The sequence below is a fragment of the Trichomycterus rosablanca genome, chromosome 2 (genome assembly GCF_030014385.1).
Source record: "Trichomycterus rosablanca isolate fTriRos1 chromosome 2, fTriRos1.hap1, whole genome shotgun sequence".
Taxonomy (NCBI): Eukaryota; Metazoa; Chordata; class Actinopteri; order Siluriformes; family Trichomycteridae; genus Trichomycterus; species Trichomycterus rosablanca.
In genome coordinates this window covers 48,069,816-48,086,602 of record NC_085989.1, presented here as the reverse complement: position 1 = coordinate 48,086,602, position 16,787 = coordinate 48,069,816, and the positions used below count along the sequence as shown (strand labels likewise).

General features: G+C 39.1%; 1 pseudogene; it reads left to right on the top strand.

The window, feature by feature from the left end:
- LOC134301883 (zinc finger protein 850-like) overlaps positions 1-15,817 on the top strand; it is a 102,360-nt pseudogene extending 86,543 nt beyond the window's left edge.
- The last annotated feature ends 970 nt before the right edge of the window (positions 15,818-16,787 follow it).

Here is a 16,787-nt window from a genome sequence, read left to right as displayed (position 1 = left end):
TGTGCACACAGTATGTGATCGACCATCAAAAACAAAACACGAAGAAGAAGATGGAGGCGGATGCACAGCTGCAGTTGCTTGTTATTTAGGCTTAATGGAGTTTAAAACACTTTTAATTTCATAACGGTTTAACTTATTAAGCTTTATATCGTTAAATAATTAAATATTAATGTTGTGAGGATCTGAGAAGCTTTCACTTCGTCCTGCCTTAAACATACAAGGTAAGTAACACTGAAAATGCGAGCTGCTCTTCTGTCAACATACCAAATACATTCGTACTCCCTACATAGTGCACTACATAGTGTATAAGTGAAGGATTTATACTCCCTACATAGTGCACTACATAGTGTATAAGTGAAGGATTTATACTCCCTACATAGTGCACTGCATAGTGTATAAGTGAAGGATTTATACTCCCTACATAGTGCACTACATAGTGTATAAGTGAAGGATTTATACTCCCTACATAGTGCACTGCATAGTGTATAAGTGAAGGATTTATACTCCCTACATAGTGCACTGCATAGTGTATAAGTGAAGGATTTATACTCCCTACATAGTGCACTACATAGTGTATAAGTGAAGGATTTATACTCCCTACATAGTGCACTGCATAGTGTATAAGTGAAGGATTTATACTCCCTACATAGTGCACTACATAGTAATAATAATAATAATACATTTTATTTATATAGCGCTTTTCAAGATACTCAAAGACGCTTTACATAAGACAAATAATCAAAACAAATACGTACATACACCATACAAATCATAGTACAAAATCAAAATAGTACATCAACATCAAGAATAATTAAGATAAAAACAAAGAGAGCAGCATAAGACAGTTCATTAAAAATTAGCTAAATTATGAGAGAGAACAACAAATATAGAACAATTTCTTAAAATTAGACAGAAACAGGACAGATTTACATGCAATCAGGAAACTGAAAACTTTACAAGTTTTAGGATCTAGGACTTCACATTTCTGTCGTGATCTAAGTATAAAAACTATTAAAAAGAATAGCAAAAATAAAAGCATTTATTTTGTGTTGTTACAAGTTAAATGCCACTCTGAATAGATGAGTTTTGAGAAGTGACTTGAATTTGGACAGGTCAGGACAATCTCGTAGGTGTTTGGGGAGAGCATTCCATAAAGATGGAGCAGCTATGGAAAAGGCCCTGTCACCCCAGGTCCGGTGCTTGGTCCTAGAGGGTATGGACAGTAGGTTAGCCTCAGAAGAGCGAAGGCTACGGGAGGGAATGTGCTGATGGAGCAGGTCGGTGAGGTAGGATGGGGCCTGATTATGGAGAGCTTTGTGAGTGAATAGAAGAATTTTGAATTGAATGCGTTGAGCAACGGGAAGCCAATGAAGTTTTTGTAGAACAGGTGTAATATGATCACGGGAGCGAGTATGAGTAAGGAGGCGAGCAGCTGAATTCTGGATATACTGAAGTTTTTTTAGGATTTTGTTAGATGTACCATAAAGGATGCTATTGCAATAATCAATTCTGGATGTAATAAAAGCATGAATCAAGGTTTCGGCGGCAGAAAAGGAGAGTGATGGACGTAGACGTGCTATGTTTTTTAGATGAAAGAAAGCAGTTTTGGTGATGTGATTTACATGGCGGTCAAAAGAGAGGTTGCTATCAAAAATTACACCAAGATTTCGGATGTTAGAAGACGGAGACAAAGTGTCATTATCAATGGTAATTTGAAAATTTTTTGTGGTTTTTGCCAGGGTTGTAGGACCTACGATGATCATATCTGATTTTTCACAGTTTAATTTGAGGAAATTAGCTTTCATCCACAATTTCATTTCAGTGATGCAATTTGTCAGAGTGGAGTGAAGTTCAGTATTAATGGATTTGGAGGAGATGTAAAGCTGAATATCATCAGCATAGCAGTGGAAATGTAAACCATGCCGACGTATGATGTCACCAAGGGGGAGCATATAAAGAATAAACAAAAGGGGACCTAACACTGAGCCTTGGGGAACGCCTTGGGACAGTGGAGCAATGGCAGAACTACAATTGTTGATATTAACAAACTGTTGTCTGTTTATGAGATATGACCTTAACCACAAAAGGGCAGTACCAGTGATGTTGACAGAGGATTCAAGGCGGGACAGAAGAATGGAGTGATTAATGGTGTCAAAAGCTGCAGTAAGATCAAGGAGGACGAGAATATTAATTTGTCCAGAGTCTGAGGAAAGAAGAAGGTCATTTGTGACTTTGAGGAGGGCTGACTCAGTGCTGTGCTGGGGGCGGAAACCAGACTGAAATGATTCAAATAGATTATTGGAATTTAGGTGATCTTTGAGCTGTGAGGCAACAACACGTTCCAGTATTTTCGACAGAAATGGAAGATTGGAAATGGGCCGAAAGTTACTCATAATGTTAGAGTCAAGTCCAGGTTTTTTAAGTATGGGAGTAACAGCAGCCAATTTGAGTGATTGAGGGACTGAGCCAGAACTAAGAGAGGAATTGATTATCTCTGTGATAAGTGATGAGATAACTGGAAAACAACCCTTAACAAGTTTTGATGGAGCAGGATCCAAAACACAAGTGGAGCTTCGCATCCCTGTTAAGATCTCAGATAGGTCCAAAAGAGACACAGGTGAGAACTGAGACAGAGGCTGGGTAATAAATTGAGATGAGATAGGCGGAGAAACAGAGATGACAGGGGAAACTGTCAGAAAATTGTGGATATTCTCAACTTTTGTTTGAAAAAATGAGAGGTAAGAGTTACACTTGTCAACTGTAAAGGAATTGGTAGTATTGTCAACTGGTTTGAGAAGTTTATTTATTCTGGAAAAGAGAGTCTTAGGATTTGTTGATCCAGCATGTATGAGTTCGGAATAGTAAGTGGATCGGGCTGCCGTAAGAGCGTCTTTGTAATGTTGAAGATAATCAGAATAAATCTGATAATGTACTGTTAGACCGGTTTTCTTATAAAGTCTTTCAAGCTGGCGTTTACGGGATTTCATTTGGTGAAGCTCAATTGTGTACCATGGTGCGGAATGACTAAATGAAACAAATTTGGTTCTCAAAGGAGCCAGCTCATCAAGACATGAGGCGAGTATGTCATTATAGTAATCGACAAGGTCAGATGAATTACTAGACAGTACAGGACAGACAGACATCTTTTTAACAAGAGAATCTGAGAAAGCAGAGGGAGAGATATATTGAAGATTCCTGAAGGATATTTTACGTTTAGCTCTAGTGATGGGCCTAGTGACCTCAATGTCCATGATGATTGTCAAATGATCAGAGACAGTAAGGTCATGGCTGGACGGCTGATGAACTAGGACACCAGTAGAGCAGACAAGGTCAAGAGTATGACCTTTTTTATGAGTTGGAAAATGTATATGTTGTGTGAAATTAAAACACTGTAACAATTCCAAAAATTCCCTGGCAAATTTACAGTTGTTGTCATCAATATGGATGTTAAAATCACCCATAAGCAGTACAGAGGATGAGAGGGCACTAAGCTGGGTTAAAAAATCTGAAAAATCAGAGAGAAAGGAAGCGTTTGGCTTTGGCGGACGATAAACTACAGCAGTGACCAGAGGAGAAGGCCCTGACAACTTGAAAGCCAGGTGTTCAAAAGAAAGAGCAGCAGGAAAAGACAAAGTGGTTATTTTAATATCATCCCTATAGACTGCAGCAACACCACCACCTCGCCCTTCCATACGAGGTTCATCAATATACGAGTATCCCATTGCCGTGGTCTGATTTAACGTAAAATAATCCAAGGGTTTATGCCAAGTTTCAGTGAGACAGAAAAAGTCTAGTTCACTGTCAGATATAAATTCACTAAGTACAGTACTTTTTGTGTTGAGTGAACGAACATTAAGCAATGCCATTTTCAAGTGGTATTGTTGTGTAGTTGGCTGTGAGGAACGAGGAAGAGAACGGAGATTTGCTAAGTCCACTCCGCGTTTCCCATCCCACTCCGTGGACAGCGTTGTCATGGAGACTACACCGCTACTGGTGTGCAAGGCAGCAGCGCTCTGATGACGTGTTTGCGGAGCGACAGTGCGCACGGCTGACCAGAAGGATGGAATAGCGTTACCGTTTCGAAGATAAACAAGCTTTCTCCGGGAGCCCCTGTGAATATAACGAGGCCGGGGAAGGAGTCCAAGCTGTTTGATGACTGAAATACACGATGGAGTAGTGCAGTTGTTGAACTTCCTCAGCTGGTCAACGGAATAGTTCAACATCGTGCCGATCCCAGGAAAACTCATCCACCGTTCACCACCGGCCGCAGACGCGATGTACAGTAGAAAGAACAAAAAGTATCAAAAGCACAAATAAAAGTATCAAAAGTAACTTAAAAGAAATAGATCCACAAGGTGTGTAAAAAGATGAAAACGAAAAACGATAAAAATACAATAAAATACGGTAAAATACGGTAAAATACGGTAACGGTAGCGGCAGCCAAATGCGCCAGCGTCCACCATCACCATGGCAATTTGTATATCCACAATAGTGTATAAGTGAAGGATTTATACTCCCTACATAGTGCACTACATAGTGTATAAGTAAATGGATTTATATTTCCTACATAGTGCACTACATAGTGTATAAGTGAAGGATTTATATTCCCTACATAGTGCACTACATAGTGTATAAGTAAATTGATTTATATTCCCTACATAGTGCACTACATAGTGTATAAGTGAAGGGATTTATATTCCCTACATAGTGCACTACATAGTGTATAAGTGAAGGATTTATATTCTCTACATAGTGCACTACATAGTGTATAAGTAAATGGATTTATTTACCTTACATAGTGCACTACATATTGTATAAGTAAATGGATTTATATTCCCTACATAGTGCACTACATATTGTATAAGTGAAGGGATTTATATTCCCTACATAGTGCACTACATAGTGTGTATGTAAATAAATTTATACTCCCTACATAGTGCACTACATAGAGTACAAGTGAAAGATTTATATTCCCTACATAGTGCACTAAATAGTGTATAAGTAAATGGATTTATACTCCCTACATAGTGCACTACATATTGTATAAGTAAATGGATTTATATTACCTACATAGTGCACTACATAGTGTATAAGTGAAGGATTTATACTCCCTACATAGTGCACTACATAGTGTATGAGTAAATGGATTTATATTCCCTACATAGTGCACTACATAGTGTATAAGTGAAGGATTTATATTCCCTACATAGTGTATAAGTAAAGGGATTTATATTCCCTACATAGTGCACTACATAGTGTATAAGTAAAGGGATTTATATTCCCTACATAGTGCACTACATAGTGTATAAGTAAATGGATTTATATTCCCTACATAGTGCACTACATAGTGTATAAGTGAAGGGATTTATATTCCCTACATAGTGCACTACATAGTGTATAAGTGAAGGGATTTATATTCCCTACATAGTGCACTACATAGAGTATAAGTGAAAGATTTATATTCCCTACATAGTGCACTACATAGTGTATAAGTGAAGGGATTTATATTCCCTACATAGTGCACTACATAGTGTATAAGTAAATGGATTTATATTCCCTACATAGTGCACTACATATTGTATAAGTGAAGGGATTTATATTCCCTACATAGTGCACTACATAGTGTATAAGTGAAGGGATTTATATTCCCTACATAGTGCACTACATAGAGTATAAGTGAAGGGATTTATATACTTTACATAGAGTACTCCTGTATGAAGCAGTGTGGTTCTTGGATGAAGCAGTGAAGTTTCTGTATTAATCAGTGTGGTTCCTGGATGAAGCAGTGTGGTTCTTAAATGAAGCAGTATGGTTTCTGGATAATGCAGCATGGTTTATCATTAAATCAGTGCAGGTTCTGGATGAAGAAGTGAAGTTTCTGTATGAAGCAGTGTGGTTCTTGAATGAAGCAGAGTGGTTTATCATTGAAGCAGTGAAGTTCCTGGATAAAGCAGTGAAGTTCCTGTATGAATCGGTGTGGTTCTTGAATGAAGCAGAGTGGTTCCTGAATGAAGCAGTGTGGTTTATCATTAAATCGGTGCAGTTCCTGGATGAATCAGTGCAGATTCTGTATAAAGCAGTGCCGTTTCTGTATTAATCAGTGTGGTTCTTGGATGAAGCAGTGAAGTTTCTGTATTAATCAGTGTGGTTCCTGGATGAAGCAGTGTGGTTCTTAAATGAAGCAGTATGGTTTCTGGATGAAGCAGAGTGGTTTATCATTAAATCAGTGCAGTTTCTGGATGAATCAGTGCAGTTTCTGTATTATTCAGAGTGGTTCTTGGATGAAGCAGTGACGTTTCTGTAGGAAGCAGTGTGGTTTTTGAATGAAGCAGAGTGGTTTATCATTAAATCAGTTTGGTTCCTGTTAATCAGTGTGGTTCTTGGATGAAGCAGTGAAGTTTCTGTATTAATCAGTGTGGTTCTTGGATGAAGCAGTGAAGTTTCTGTATTAATCAATGTGGTTTTTGGATGAAGCAGTGAAGTTTCTGTATTAATCAGTGTGGTTCTTGGATGAAGCAGTGAAGTTTCTGTATTAATCAGTGTGGTTCTTGGATAAAGCAGTATAGTTTCTGTATTAATCAGTGTGGTTCTTGGATGAAGCAGTATAGTTTCTGTATTAATCAGAGTGGTTCTTGGATGAAGCAGTATAGTTTCTGTATTAATCAGTGTGGTTCTTGGATAAAGCAGTGAAGTTTTTGTATTAATCAGTGTGGTTCTTGGATGAAGCAGTGAAGTTTCTGTATTAATCAATGTGGTTCTTGGATAAAGCAGTGAAGTTTCTGTATTAATCAGTGTGGTTTTTGGATGAAGCAGTGAAGTTTCTGTATTAATCAGAGTGGTTCTTGGATGAAGCAGTATAGTTTCTGTATTAATCAGTGTGGTTCTTGGATGAAGCAGTATAGTTTCTGTATTAATCAGTGTGGTTCTTGGATGAAGCAGTGAAGTTTCTGTATTAACCAGTGTGGTTCTTGGATGAAGCAGTGAAGTTTCTGTATTAATCAGTGTGGTTCTTGGATGAAGCAGTGAAGTTTCTGTATTAATCAGTGTGGTTCTTGGATAAAGCAGTGAAGTTTCTGTATTAACCAGTGTGGTTCTTGGATGAAGCAGTATAGTTTCTGTATTAATCAGAGTGGTTCTTGGATAAAGCAGTGAAGTTTCTGTATTAATTAGTGTGGTTCTTGGATGAAGCAGTATAGTTTCCGTATTAATCAGTGTGGTTCTTGGATGAAGCAGTGAAGTTTCTGTATTAATCAGTGTGGTTCTTGGATAAAGCAGTATAGTTTCTGTATTAATCAGTGTGGTTCTTGGATAAGGCAGTGAAGTTTCTGTATTAATCAGTGTGGTTCTTGGATGAAGCAGTATAGTTTCTGTATTAACCAGTGTGGTTCTTGGATGAAGCAGTGAAGTTTCTGTATTAATCAGTGTGGTTCTTGGATGAAGCAGTATAGTTTCTGTATTAATCAGTGTGGTTCTTGGATGAAGCAGTATAGTTTCTGTATTAATCAGAGTGGTTCTTGGATAAAGCAGTGAAGTTTCTGTATTAATTAGTGTGGTTCTTGGATGAAGCAGTATAGTTTCCGTATTAATCAGTGTGGTTCTTGGATGAAGCAGTGAAGTTTCTGTATTAATCAATGTGGTTTTTGGATGAAGCAGTGAAGTTTCTGTATTAATCAGTGTGGTTCTTGGATGAAGCAGTGAAGTTTCTGTATTAATCAGTGTGGTTCTTGGATGAAGCAGTATAGTTTCTGTATTAATCAGTGTGGTTCTTGGATGAAGCAGTGAAGTTTCTGTATTAATCAGTGTGGTTCTTGGATAAAGCAGTATAGTTTCTGTATTAATCAATGTGGTTCTTGGATGAAGCAGTGAAGTTTCTGTATTAATCAGTGTGGTTCTTGGATGAAGCAGTGAAGTTTCTGTATTAATCAGTGTGGTTCTTGGATAAAGCAGTGAAGTTTCTGTATTAATCAGTGTGGTTCTTGGATGAAGCAGTGAAGTTTCTGTATTAATCAATGTGGTTCTTGGATGAAGCAGTATAGTTTCTGTATTAACCAGTGTGGTTCTTGGATGAAGCAGTGAAGTTTCTGTATTAATCAGTGTGGTTCTTGGATAAAGCAGTATAGTTTCTGTATTAATCAATGTGGTTCTTGGATGAAGCAGTGAAGTTTCTGTATTAATCAGTGTGGTTCTTGGATGAAGCAGTGAAGTTTATGTATTAATCAATGTGGTTTTTGGATGAAGCAGTGAAGTTTCTGTATTAATCAGAGTGGTTCTTGGATAAAGCAGTGAAGTTTCTGTATTAATCAGTGTGGTTCTTAGATGAAGCAGTATAGTTTCTGTATTAATCAGTGTGGTTCTTGGATGAAGCAGTATAGTTTCTGTATTAATCAGTGTGGTTCTTGGATGAAGCAGTGAAGTTTCTGTATTAATCAGTGTGGTTCTTGGATAAAGCAGTATAGTTTCTGTATTAATCAGTGTGGTTCTTAGATGAAGCAGTATAGTTTCTGTATTAATCAGTGTGGTTCTTAGATGAAGCAGTATAGTTTCTGTATTAATCAGTGTGGTTCTTGGATGAAGCAGTATAGTTTCTGTATTAATCAGTGTGGTTCTTGGATGAAGCAGTGAAGTTTATGTATTAATCAATGTGGTTTTTGGATGAAGCAGTGAAGTTTCTGTATTAATCAGAGTGGTTCTTGGATAAAGCAGTGAAGTTTCTGTATTAATCAGTGTGGTTCTTAGATGAAGCAGTATAGTTTCTGTATTAATCAGTGTGGTTCTTGGATGAAGCAGTATAGTTTCTGTATTAATCAGTGTGGTTCTTGGATGAAGCAGTATAGTTTTTGTATTAATCAGTGTGGTTCTTGGATGAAGCAGTGAAGTTTCTGTATTAATCAGTGTGGTTCTTGGATAAAGCAGTATAGTTTCTGTATTAATCAATGTGGTTCTTGGATGAAGCAGTGAAGTTTCTGTATTAATCAGTGTGGTTCTTGGATGAAGCAGTATAGTTTCTGCATTAATCAATGTGGTTCTTTGATGAAGCAGTGAAGTTTCTGTATTAATCAGTGTGGTTCTTGGATGAAGCAGTGAAGTTTCTGTATTAATCAGAGTGGTCCCTGGATGAAGCAGTGAAGTTTCTGTATTAATCAGTGTGGTTCTTGGATGAAGCAGTATAGTTTCTGTATTAATCAGTGTGGTTCTTGGATGAAGCAGTGAAGTTTATGTATTAATCAATGTGGTTTTTGGATGAAGCAGTGAAGTTTCTGTATTAATCAGAGTGGTTCTTGGATAAAGCAGTGAAGTTTCTGTATTAATCAGTGTGGTTCTTAGATGAAGCAGTATAGTTTCTGTATTAATCAGTGTGGTTCTTGGATGAAGCAGTATAGTTTCTGTATTAATCAGTGTGGTTCTTGGATGAAGCAGTGAAGTTTCTGTATTAATCAGTGTGGTTCTTGGATAAAGCAGTATAGTTTCTGTATTAATCAGTGTGGTTCTTAGATGAAGCAGTATAGTTTCTGTATTAATCAGTGTGGTTCTTAGATGAAGCAGTATAGTTTCTGTATTAATCAGTGTGGTTCTTGGATGAAGCAGTATAGTTTCTGTATTAATCAGTGTGGTTCTTGGATGAAGCAGTGAAGTTTCTGTATTAATCAGTGTGGTTCTTGGATAAAGCAGTATAGTTTCTGTATTAATCAATGTGGTTCTTGGATGAAGCAGTGAAGTTTCTGTATTAATCAGTGTGGTTCTTGGATGAAGCAGTATAGTTTCTGCATTAATCAATGTGGTTCTTTGATGAAGCAGTGAAGTTTCTGTATTAATCAGAGTGGTCCCTGGATGAAGCAGTGAAGTTTCTGTATTAATCAGTGTGGTTCTTGGATGAAGCAGTATAGTTTCTGTATTAATCAGTGTGGTTCTTGGATGAAGCAGTGAAGTTTCTGTATTAATCAGTGTGGTTCTTGGATGAAGCAGTGAAGTTTCTGTATTAATCAGAGTGGTTCCTGGATGAAGCAGTGAAGTTTCTGTATTAATGAGAGTGGTTCTTGGATGAAGCAGTGAAGTTTCTGTATTAATTTAATAATTTATTTACAGTTGAATAAATTCTGTGTGTTTCATTCAAAATGAAAATCTCTGCTGTGCCGCGTGACCTCATCATTTAAAAAATAAAGGTTGTTGTTTATAATTTGTGGATTTGTTTCTGTTTCAGATTGTTCAGAATGGAATCAGCAGAAGTGAGACGAGCTTCATTCTGCAAACCTGCACACACTCCTGATTCTGATCACCTACAGGTTAACATCACTGATGTGAGTTACTTTCTTCACTTGGGTGAATAATTAAGTTGCTACACATACTAAAACAACGAGTGAGGAATTTAATTAGTCGAGGAACTTATGAGCAGTAATAATTAAGAGAAGTTTAGTGCTCTTGTCTCCTTTTAATACATTAAACCATGTTATGCTTTAACGATAAGTGTTTTAGACTCTTGGAGAAGCAGATTCTCACAATTTTTCAGAAGCTCGAGCTGTAACATAAGTTTAAAAGTGAAACAGTGAGGAGAGTCCAGATAAACACAGATACAGTGGGGTAAATAAGTATTTGATCCCCTGCTGATTTTGTAAGTTTACCCCCTTACAAAGACTTGAACAGTCTATAATTTTTATGGAAGGTTTATTTTAACAGAAAGAGACAGAATATCAACAAAAAATCCAGAAAAAAAACATTAAATAAAAGTTATAAATTAATTTGTATTTAATTCAGGGAAATAAGTATTTGATCCCCTACCAACCAGCAAGAATTCTGACCCCCACAGACCGGTTATGTGCCCATGAGGCACACAAATGAGTCCTGTCCCTGTATAAAAGACTCCTGTCACAGAATCAGTTTCTTCCGTTCAAATCTCTCGACCACCATGGGCAAGACCAAAGAGCTATCAAAGGACGTCAGGGACAAGATTGTAGACCTGCACAAGGCTGGAATGGGCTACAAGACCATCAGCAAGAAGCTTGGTGAGAAAGAGACCACTGTTGGTGCGATCATTCAAAAATGGAAGAAATACAAGATCACAGTCAATCGCCCTCGCTCTGGAGCTCCATGCAAGATCTCACCTGGTGGGGTAAGAATGATTCTGAGAAAGGTGAGGTCAGTCCAGAATTACACGGGAGGAGCTTGTCAATGATCTCAGGGGAGCTGGGAGCAGAGAAATGCTGGATATGACCCCAAGAACACCATCCCCACAGGGCATTTCTTTGCCTCCAAACACGGCGAGTGGAGTTGATGCCAAAGAGCTCAATTTTGGTCTCATCTGACCATATCACATTCTCCCAAGCTTTCTCTGAATCATTCAGGTGTTCATTGGCAAACTTCAGACGGGCCTGTACATGAGCCTTCTTGAGCAGAGGGACTTTGTGGGCACTGCAGGATCTCAATCCATTACGGTGAAGTGTGTTACTAATGGTTTTCTTGGTGACTGTGCTCCCAGCTCCCCTGAGATCATTGACAAGCTCCTCCCGTGTAATTCTGGACTGACCTCACCTTTCTCAGAATCATACTTACCCCACCAGGTGAGATCTTGCATGGAGCTCCAGAGCGAGGGCGATTGACTGTGATCTTGTATTTCTTCCATTTTCAAATTATCGCACCAACAGTGGTCTCTTTCTCATCAGCTTCTTGCTGATGGTCTTGTAGCCTATTCCAGCCTTGTGCAGGTCTACAATCTTGTCCCTGACGTCCTTTGATAGCTCTTTGGTCTTGCCCATGGTGGTCGAGAGATTTGAACGGAAGAAACTGATTCTGTGACAGTAGTCTTTTATACAGGGACAGGACTAATTTGTGTGCCTCATGGGCACATAACCGGTCTGTGGGGGTCAGAATTCTTGCTGGTTGGTAGGGGATCAAATACTTATTTCCCTTAATTAAATACAAATTAATTTATAACTTTTATTTATTGTTTTTTTTCTGGATTTTTTGTTGATATTCTGTCTCTCTCTGTTAAAATAAACCTTCCATAAAAATTATAGACTGTTCAAGTCTTTGTAAGGGGGTAAACTTACAAAATCACCAGGGGATCAAATACTTATTTCCCCCACTGTACATGTAGAGCTTTCAGACTGGATCTGATGGTTATTCCACACAAATGCAGATTCGTCTCATATTCATGTTTTACCGCTCAAGCCGAGCACTGAACAAAGCAGCTGTCACACACACGTCGAGTTTAAGGTAAACAGAGAGTTTAAGGGTACAAATCTATTGACGAAGTGCGTTTTTGAGATTTCAAGTTTAGGGGACATTGAGTCACAAGGTACCACTGTATACATTTGTGTGGAATATCCGTCAAACCAGTCTGAAAGCTCCACGTGTATCTGTGTTTATCTGGATTTTCCTCACTGTTTCACTTTTAAACTTGTGTTGCAGCTCGAGGTTCTTAAAAATTAAAAAACTGTTTTTCTGATAGTCTTAAATGCTTATCGTGAAAAAAATGGCTTAATGTACTAAAAGAAGGAGACAGGAGCACTAAACTTCTCTTCATTATTACTGCTCATAAGTTCTCTCCACTAATGAAATGACCAACCTGTGATCCAGAAGGAAAGTAATAATTACTGCGTAGGTTTTCCCTTATAACAGGTTTCACAAGAATAAAAAAGCGTGTTAAGTGTTGTTCGTTCTGTTTGAATCGCTTTTACTACGTCATATTAAACAGTTGGTCTCATTAGAGGAGCTTTAATTAGGTCAGCGGTAAACCGGGTCAAAGTTCAATCAGGCCAGAGCTGAAATCACGAGCCCAACACATCAGGAAAGCGGCACCGCCACACTCCACAGGAAAGCCGTTTTGCCACTTCTCATCTGAGTGCGTCCTAACGTCAGGATGGAATTTGGGTTCCAGGAGCTTCACTGTTCCTGTGTGACTGATATAAAGAGCACTGAGTTGTTTAATTAAACCGGTTTTGTTGTTGTGTGTTCTCTCGTATGTGAGGACGTGCAGACAGAGACGTGCACCACGTCAGGTGAGGGGACGTCCTCCGGCGTGGAACACTTTAAACCTGAGGACCATGTCGACCCGGATTTACAGAAATTAATAAAGGAAGAACCTGAAGATGAAGGTTATGTCTGTAAGTAAATCTGCTTTATTATACCACGTTTTCACCAGTGTGTTTCAGCATAAACATAAACATGGTTCATAAACATTTTGTTATGTGACTTTTTGTCTTGGGTTTTCACATCCCATTCTGGATGAAATTTAAATATGAGCGAGTTATCATCGCATATCTGTATTTTAAAAAAAAACTCACAACCATTCAATTTAGTCCAACTATTGATTTTCCTCTCAGCTTGTTAAGTCATTAATGCTAAATGATGGAATTTCAGGTGGAGAAGCATCAACCTTGGTGGAAAAACAGGAAGAAGAATTCCACATGAAGCCTGTAAAAGATGAAGAACCTGATGATGATGACGATGGTGATGACGATGGTGATGATGGTGATGATGACACTGGTGAGATTTTATTGTTGTCTGTGGTTAAATGATTTGTCTCTCAGTGGAAATGTGTGGCGTCTTGGTGGGTCGAGGTTTGCAGTGGTAGCTCAGTAGTAAGTACTGGACTAGAGATCTGAAGGTTTCTGGTTCAAGCCCCACCACTGCGGCATGCCACTGTTGGGCCCCTAAACAAGGTACTTAACCCTCTGTGGCTTGAATTGTGTACTTTCATGATTATAATTAGCTGAATAATTTCCGGTTAAAATGATGAGAAATGTTGAATTTAGAAAATTAAATTAAATTAAAGTTCGTTATTCAGTTTCTGTTTGTTATTTGATTTTTGATCTTGAAATGAAAAAAAACCACCTTGTTTTTAAATGTAGTTTTTTTTTTAAAACAAAAAACGACTCGTTTTCCCCGTTTTCAATTTAGTTTTTTTAATGACAAACAAAAAAACGCCTCATTTTCCCCTTAAAAATTTTGCTTTAAAAAAAAAAAAAAGCTAATTTTCCCCTTTTGAATTTAGTTTTTTTTTTAAATAAAAACAGCTAATTTTCCCCTTTTAAATTTAGTTTTGTTAAAATAAAAACAGCTCATTTTCCCCTTTTGAATGTAGTTTTTTTTTAAATAAAAACAGTTCATTTTCCCCTTTTAAATGTTGTTTTTTTTTAAATAAAAACAGTTCATTTTCCCCTTTTAAATGTTGTTTTTTTTTAAATAAAAACAGCTCATTTTCCCCTTTTGAATGTAGTTTTTTTTTAAATAAAAACAGCTCATTTTCCCCTTTTGAATGTAGTTTTTTTTTAAATAAAAACAGTTCATTTTCCCCTTTTAAATGTTGTTTTTTTTTAAATAAAATCAGCTCATTTTCCCCTTTTACATTTAGTTTTTTTTAAATAAAAACAGCTAATTTTCCCCTTTTACATTTTGAAAAGTGTTGAATGACCAAAGGTATACAGACTTTTACCCTCAGATAAACGGTTGGTGCTGTTTTCTAACTTTTAACGTTTGTTTTTTTGCACCAGAACCGAACGACACCCGGCTGCAAGTCTTCTCCTGCTCCTGGTGTCCAATTTCTTTCACATCCCAGATCTTTCTCCACAAACACATCAGCAGGAGCCACTATAATGAATACCACACGCTGGTGATACCTGGAGAGCCTGAACACCACAGTCGGACGCCCAACAGAAGTCTCGGACGAGCACACGGCTGCTTGGACTGCGGGGAGACTTTTAACAACCAGCACGCTCTTAAAATCCACCAGCGCATTCACACTGGGGAGAAAACGTACAACTGCTCGCACTGTGGAAAGAGTTTTGCTTTTCACAGTGAACTCCAAAAGCACCGGCGTGTTCACACCGGGGAAAAACCGTACCAGTGCTCAGAGTGTGGGAAAAGCTTCAAGCAAGCCAGTCACCTCAGTACGCACCAGCGCAGTCACACAGGAGAGAGGCCGTATTCCTGCCCACAGTGTGGAAAGAGTTTTATCTACCCATGTGAGCTTCAGAAGCACCAGCGTGTTCACACGGGAGAGAAGCCGTACCAGTGCTCTGAGTGCGGGAAGAGTTTTAAGCAAGCGAGTCATCTCAGTACACACCAGCGCATTCACACGGGGCAGAAGCTGTATTCCTGCTCGCAATGCGGAAAGAGTTTCATTTACCCCAGCGAACTGCAAAAGCACCTGCGCGTTCACATGGGGCAGAAGCCGTACCAGTGCCCGGAGTGCAAAAAGACTTTTAATCAAGCAAGCGATCTCCAAAAGCACCAGCACGTTCACACGGGAGAAAAGCCCTATCGGTGCTCACAGTGCGAGAAGAGTTTCAGTCGACAGGATTATCTCCAGACGCACCAGCGCATTCACACCGGTGAGAAGCCGTACTGCTGTCCGCAGTGCGGGAAGAGCTTTACTTTCCCGAGTGAACTCAAAAAGCACCAGCGCGTTCACACAGGAGAGAAGCCCTATCAGTGCACGGACTGCGGAAGGAGTTTCAGTCATCTGAGCACTCTCAAAATACACCAGCGCATTCACACCGGTGAGAAACCGTACCGGTGCGTGAAGTGCGGGAAGGGTTTTAATCGACTGGGTACTTTTCAGCTGCACCAGCGTGTTCACACTGGACAGAAGCCCTATCAGTGTTCACACTGTGAGAAGAGTTTCAGTCAGCAAAGCAATCTGAACGTACACCAGCGCATTCACACGGGAGAGAAACCCTACTACTGCTCGGACTGCGGACGAAACTTTAATTATTCGACGACGTTTAAGAGTCACAAGTGCGCCAACGCGTAGTCGGCGAAGGTGATGACGTTCAGCGAGTTCCTCAATCGAGACAGTTGAAGCGGAAAGATCTACCCTGGGCAGTGGTAGCTTTGGGTGACCTCTGTAGAAGCGTCCAGTCGCGCCAAGTCTTGTAGGACTGGGTGGAACCATGACTCCAATCCTGAGTAAGATCCTTGTTTACTGGAATATAGGAGCCGGTTTTGCTTGTTGGTAATTCTGTTTCCCTCCTATGATGCTTTGCATCAGCGGTTCTCAACCTTGGCACCCCCTTGACAAGAGATGTTCACGAGTCTTTAGGCTAGAGTCCGAGTCAAGTCACAAGTCTTTAGGCTAGAGTCCCAGTCAAGTCACAAGTCTTTAGGCTAGAGTCAGTCAAGTCACAAGTCTTTAGGCTAGAGTCCAAGTCAAGTCACAAGTCTTTAGACTAGAGTCCCGGTCAAGTCACAAGTCTTTAGACTAGAGTCCTAGTCAAGTCACAAGTCTTTAGACTAGAGTCAGTGAAGTCACAAAACTTTAGACTAGAGTCAGTCAAGTCACAAGTCTTTAGGCTAGAGTCCAAGTCAAGTCACAAGTCTTTAGACTAGAGTCCCGGTCAAGTCACAAGTCTTTAGGCTAGAGTCCAAGTCAAGTCACAAGTCTTTAGACTATAGTCCCGGTCAAGTCACAAGTCTTTAGACTAGAGTCCAAGTCAAGTCACAAGTCTTTAGACTAGAGTCCCAGTCAAGTCACAAGTCTTTAGACTAGAGTCCCAGTCAAGTCACAAGTCTTTAGACTAGAGTCCCAGTCAAGTTACAAGTCTTTAGACTAGAGTCCAAGTCAGGTCACAAGTCTTTAGGCTAGAGTCCGAGTCAAGTCACAAGTCTTTAGACTAGAGTCCCAGTCAAGTCACAAGTCTTTAGACTAGAGTCAGTCAAGTCACAAGTCTTTAGGCTAGAGTCCAAGTCAGGTCACAAGTCTTTAGGCTAGAGTCCGAGTCAAGTCACAAATCTTTAGGCTAGAGTCCCAGTCAAGTCACAAATCTTTAGACTAGAGTCCCAGTCGTCACAAG